Genomic DNA, 7,116 nt, shown 5'->3' on the forward strand with positions numbered 1-7,116 from the left:
CACCATGTTTTATTTATGCATTCGTCCTATTTAAATTAGTTGGTATTTCCCTACCAGGATATTATTCTCCTTAGATATTTAGACTTTGTTTCACATATCACTTATATTAGATTACAAATCATTCTCTGTGGGCAGAACGTCCCCTATCCTTGTATTTCTTCTTCCTAAGTAACTCTTGTTACAGGTATTCTTTGTACTTCTCTGGGCAGTGGTTCGGTGACTTTTCTTTGTAGAATGTTCTCTGTGAGAGTGGTTTTACTGTTTAAGTACACATCAGATTCATGGCTTTTATCTTTATTTCCCAGGAGGTCTATAGCTCGAGAACATTGTTCTTTGACTAACTTGTTATTTTTTCTGTGTGTCTGATTTTCAAATTTATGTGTCATGCTGATCTCAATTTACCCAAACCCAGTCATCTTGCTGTGTTTTTTTTTGCATGTTGTATGTATACTCTCCTGTCAGGTTTGGTCTGTAATAACAAACAGGTCCTGAGAAGACTGTCATTAATTCTCCCATGACTTCACATTGGCTTGCAGATCATAACCCTTTGCTCTGCTCTTCCTCACTGTTTTTCCTGATCAATTTGATTCATTATAGGTTCTATCCTCCTCAGTTTAGTAAGACTTCTCTTGACAAGAAGGCCAACTTTGTCTATTATGCCTCTAATCCAATGATCAGATTTGTGTTCTGAGCTTACTCAACCTATCAGTAGCATTTAGCCTTTGACTAGTTGAAGTTATTTCTGCTCTTGGATTTCATGACTCGCTTTATTAATTTATTATTTCATGGGATCTATTGCTGGCTCCACTTCCCCTGATCTCTAACCCTAATGGCACTTTCTCAGCAATTATGCCATGTGAGTGACAGCCTAATATCCTAGGTTGTGAAATCTGAATTCAGAGAGTTTGGTTTCTCAGTAAGTGTTGCATAAATGTTAGATATTACCATTATTATTATTTGAACTTCCAGTTGGGTATTCCGTGATAGTGATGTAGTAGAGTGCCCAACTTCCATCTTAAGTGAGTTTTCTCAGAATTACACAAAATAATATTCTATGGAAAGAAAGTACAAAAATATAATACTTAAATCTTGATAGAGTCTGAAATTGAATGCTAATTACTGAAAGCTCAGATAAAGTATGTATGTTTCAGGAAGTCCCTTTATCTTTCATTTCTGGAACCTTTTTAAAAATAGAAAATATGTAAGAAGAGCATCAGGTATGTGACCACATTTTCCCTTCAATTGTCATTATGTTGCTACCTGTTCTTGCAGCCATAGCAGAGGAAAATGCAGTTATTTTAAGTTAATCAAAATGTCTAGTCTTTTAAATGACCTTATGAAAGTGAAGTAAAAACATGTAAATGAAATACCCGTTCAAAAACACATGCAGTTTTGTAAAAAAATAATAAGTATACAATGGCATTTCTTAATTATATGAGCAAAGAATATAGTTTCTGGTAGTTTATCTGTCATCCTCTATTTTCTTTGAATATCTTGTGATTATTATACAATTTCACATTTGAGATATTTTTATTGAGTGTGGCATAAAATATATTTCTTATAGATTAAAATGTTTTTTGATTTTATAAATAATTTCTGTAGTTCAGTAGTTTAAATTATTTATCACATTTAATTAAATACTCTGGTTTGTGTGGTTTTAAAATGACTGATTCTATTATATTGATTAAAGCTCATTCACTGTTCTCATAAAATTCACCCAAGTAATAGGCACTCTTGGCCAACAGAGCTCCTGCTGTATGATCTTTTGGTGCTATGATACAGACATTAGGTTGAATAGTAATTATGCAGTGACAATATATGGATGGAACACTTATCCTTTTGTTCAATATGATGACTTTGTTGGCACATCCAAATGATTATTACTATTCTTATTTTATGACTATACCTGCTTGATTAAATATTTTGTGTATATATTTTTTAAATATCTATTTTTATTGATTTCAGAGAGAAAGGGAGAGGGAGAAAGATAGAAACATCAATGATGAGAGAAAATCATTGATTGGCTGCCTCTTGCATGTCCCCTACTGGGGATCAAGCCTGCAATCCAGGCATGTGACCTTGATAGGAATTGAACCTGGGACTCTGGAGTCCACAGGTCAATGCTCTATCCACTGAGCCAAACCAGGTAGGGCTGTATATCTATTAAGAGTATAAATATAATACTGAAGTGATGAACATGATTCTAATTAGCAATCATGACTACTCATGTAACTCCTGATTTATACATAAGTGGGCAGTTTTTTATTTAATCTACATCTTCTTCTCACACTTGCATATACAACTACCTGGCCTGAGCTACTGCAAAATCTTCATTAATTTCTCTTTTTGAATCTCCTTTACTCAATTTACCATTTTAAATGCACATCACTTTCATATTTAAAACATTCAGCAACTCCCCTGCAATCCCTAGCAGTCCAAAATCTTCACCATACTTTGCATTGTCATGCCATCTTTGCTCAGTTCACATCTTGACAAGTTCTTCCCACTCCTTCCACTCCACCCACATAAGTTCTTCCTAAAAACAGGTCATGCTGGTTTCCATCATGGAAAATTAGCACATGCTGCTCTGGTACCTAGAAGGCAATTTCTTTCTCTTTATATCGAGCTAGCTCTTATCCTTCAAGGTTTGGTGTATTGGTCTCTTTCTGGGGAATCCTTAGCAGTTGGGATCCTAGCACCTCTGCACTTACAGCCTTCTTCACTTATTCATGGTAACAGTTATCACAGTAATAATTTTAAAACTACTTGTGTTGGCAATTGCTATTTGCTGAATGAAAGGAATGAAAATATAAATAATAAAAAATGTTTTCGAAGTATATTTAGATATTGGTTATTAAAACAAAACTATCTACTTCATATTTATGAATTTAGCCACAGCTAGAAAGTTAAACTGTGGTGAATCTATAGGTTGTAGTGGTTTATCAAAATCTTCAGAGAATGGGAGACAATTGACAAAAATTGACAATGGGAGGTGCTTTGAGAAGATAAGCCTGTGCTATTATACATATACTAGAGGCCTGGTGCATGAAAGTCTTGCACTCGGGGAGTGGGGGAAGGATCCCTCAGCCCGACTTGTGCCTTCTTGCAGTCCAGGAGCCCTTGGGGGATGTCTGACTGACGGCATGAGCCCAGCTTCTGGCTGAGCGGTGCTCCTGTATTGAGAATATGCCCCCTGGTGGTCAGTACATGTCATAACGACCGGTCATTCTGCCGTTTGGTCGATTTGAATATTAGGGTTTTATTATATAGGATTGTAAGATAGGAGAAAAACAACAGAGGTTAGTAAATATTTACATACTGTTTAAACACAACTGAAGTTAAAAATATACTTATTCTGAATATAAATTTCATGAATTCAAGTGTCTTTCTAATGATGTGCTAAAAAAGAGCAGAATTTTCTCCAACATTTAAAGGTTTGTTATAGTAGTATTTAGGACTATTGAGTTGTAACTTAGAATTTTTAAAATACTTGTTTTAGAAATCAGTATTTATTCTCTTAAAATTGTCAGCTATGTTTATGATAATGAGATTGATTTTATTCAACAGCCAGATGATAATTCATCTTTAAAACATAATGTAGAATGTCAGTTTATAATGATTTTTGTCAATGGTGATTCTGTCCCTCTCACTCAGGGGCTTGTATCCAATATATTTGAGTTATAGACAAGGGGCACATATATGGAATGAAAAATATACTCACTGATTGTTACTTGCCTCACCCTCTGTCCCCCAGCTGATAATCACATCTTTGTTTACCAATGGATATTCTGATAGTAATTAGAATTATTACAACCATAGAGACAGATTCTGAAACTAAAATTAGCTTCTCATTTCTGAGCTTCATTTTGACACTGTTGTTTCCATAAAGGCACAATGATTAAACAGAAATACATGCAGATATCAACTACATAAAGTGTTTATATGTCTGGAAGTAGGTAAGTATATAGTATGAAAATGTTAGGCTGAAGGAAAGTGGAAAGATTCAGAAGGGAGGAGGAAGAAAATGAGGGAATGTTTGATTTCATTTTTGTGGAGGTTTTATTTTGGTTTCAAAATATTTCATATATTTAGAGGGAGAGGGAAAGTTAAATTCTAAAAATAGGCTTTGGGGGTAAGGGGAAGAGATCAACCAAAGGACTTGTATGCATGCATATAAGCCAAACCAATGGACATGGACAACAGGGGGATGAGAACATGAGTGGGGGGGGGGTTGAGGGTTAATGGGGGGATGAAGACACATTTTAAATACCTTAACCAATAAAGAAATTAAAAAAATAGGCTTTTGAACAATCCATTTTCGGAAAAATAGAAAGGTAAAGGTTCTTAATTTACTGTGAAAATTTAATCACCACAGACAGCATGAATGTGGGACTGCTTATTAAGAAGGATAACTGGGTGTTTTCCTTAGTCTTTTCTACAGAGTGCCACAGGACATGGCAATCTGCCCCTATTGCTGAGCCACTCTATTACTTTAGGTCTCATGACCAGATCAGTGGAAGCATGTGGCCTTCTTTGAGTGAAAAATTATTATTTATATCTAAATGCTCTCCCCCCAGAACACAGCTCAAATTGCAGAAACATTCCTGGGCATTTTGTCCCCCACATCAAGGGATATATGACCCTTCCTGGCCTGCTAGGTGGGGAGGAACTCATTGTCACCAGTGCTATTGTATTTTATCTTTCCTGAAAAGTGACAGGATTGGTGGCCGAGAACTTTCCTATTCCCTGAAACAATCAAAATAATTGTGTTTTGAAATTATGACTGTATTTTAACTATTAATATAATATTAAGTATCTATTAATGTGTTCATTGTATGCATTTGAAATGGCATTGAATATTTATGACCATTTACATAATACCAGAATAATATTTAGGAAGCAGTAATAAAATCAAGCTTCAAGAAGAGCATAAGTTATAGCCATCATAGTACCTCATTTTACCTTTTCTTTGATATGCATAGTTTTCTGTGTTTAAGTTTTAGTATTTGTTCATACTCAGTTTTTTACTGTGTTAATTTAGTGATATGAAATATAGAAGCAATAACTAGCAGGGGATTAGATAGTATTGATAAATATGGGCAGAGCTAATGCCCATATTATACTCAGTCAAATATGTGTGGATTTAGAGCTCATTGGTAAGCATTTGGAAACCAATATAGGACAATTTGCATGCATGAGATTCATAATATTCTATGACTATTGTGTGATATTCTGATGTATTTTAATAATTCTATTTTATGCATATATTTGCATATTAATTGACTTCTGTCAATTTTTGTTTCAAAGCTATTTGACTTGATTCATTGGGAGAGATACATAAATAACACCAGTTAATATAAAAGCAATAATTCACAATCATAAAAAACTAGAGGCTCAGTGCATGAAAATTCATGCACTGGAGGGGGGTCCCTCAGCCTGGCCTGAACCCTCTCATAGTCCAGGAGCCCTCAGGGGAGGGAGGCGACCCGGTTATCAGGGGAAGGTGACGCCCCTATCGCATATCTACTGCTGCCACTGCTTGCAGCTCAAGCCTCAGCCAGCCCTGGTTACCTGAGCCTTGGGCAGCCCTGTGTGGCTGGGCAGCTGCCCTCCGAGGCTTGCCTGCATCATGGGCTGACCCTGGGTGGCTGGGGGGCTGAAGGGACTGGGGGACTCCGGAGGCAGGCGCACAGAGCGGCCAGACCTGCCTGGGGTCGGGCCCATTGTGCCATGTGCCTACCGCTCCAGCGGGGTTGAGGGGACTGGGCGATGCCATCTTGGGGCTGTGGGTGCTGCAATTCTGAGGGCGTGGCAGTCAATTAGCATAGTCCTTCTTTTTTGGCTGTGAGTGCCGCCATCTTTTGATGGTGTGATGGTGAATTAGCATATTCCATCTTTATTAGATAGGACTAGTGGCCCAATGCACAAAATTCATGCATGGGGGGGTTCCCTCAGCCCATCCTGAAACTTCTCCAATTGGGGACCTCTTGGGGGATGCCTGACTGCCTCTTGCAATCCAGGACTTCTGGCTCCTAACCACTCAGCTGCCTGCCTGCCTGATTGTCCCTAACCCCTCTGCCTGCTTTCCTGCCTGATCTCCCCTAACCACCTCTGCCTGCCTGATCACCCCTAACTTCCCTCCTTTGGCAGCCTGATTTCGCTCCCAACTGCCCTCCCCTGCCAGCCTGATCTTGCCCCCAACAGCCCTCCCCTGCCGGCCTGATCTCACCCCTAACTGCCCTCCCCTGCCAACCTGTTTACCCCTAATTGCCTCTGCCTTGGGCCCAACCACCATGGCTTTGTCTGGAAGGAAGTCGCACATCCGGAAGATGGCCGGTTGAGCCAGTCTAATTAGCATATTACCCTTTTATTGGTATAGATAGATTATATAGGATAGGATTGCTTAAATGGGGGGGGAAGCCTTAGGAGATGCTCTTGGCAGACAAAAATGTGGGGAACCTCTATAGGGTTAAACCTTGGACTGACCTGTTGGCAAAGTCACAAACAAGTCCCAGCTTAGAGGGCACAGTCCTCTTAGCATAATTAGGTTTGACCTTATAACGCTTCCTAGATCTTACCTGGGAAGCTAATGGGCCGAGGGAAGTGCAACAAGAACAAAAAAAAGTGAAACTCACAAGAACAGTGTAAACAAGTGAAACTCACAAGAACTGTGTAACTATGGAAACCACTACCTTGTTTACCTCTGACTATAAAATAAAGGCTCAGATTGCCTCAGGATCTTTTCTCTGTGGCCTCAGCCAGGCACAGGGAGATCCACGGAGACTAAAGAGAGCTAGAGAGTTCTGAACACTGTCTCTGTGTAAAACATTCTTCGCAGACTCTGTCCACACCTTTGGGAACCCCTGGACCCCCGGGGCTGGACCCTGTCCCAAAAATACATAATCCCTATATCTGGACTGATAGCTAGCCATATGCACTTTATTGCCAAACCGGTCATTAAAGCATTGAACTGCTTTCTTACACCTTACACCAAATAGCTGTTGCCCTTAAAACCCCTCCTCAGCCCCCACCTTAGGTTCTGCCTTCGCAGTTCACCCATATTAGATTCTGATTGGTCAGTTTCTATGCCAGGCAGTGTCAAAAGCTCTGCCTCCT

The sequence above is a fragment of the Myotis daubentonii genome, chromosome X (genome assembly GCF_963259705.1).
Source record: "Myotis daubentonii chromosome X, mMyoDau2.1, whole genome shotgun sequence".
Taxonomy (NCBI): domain Eukaryota; kingdom Metazoa; phylum Chordata; class Mammalia; order Chiroptera; family Vespertilionidae; genus Myotis; species Myotis daubentonii.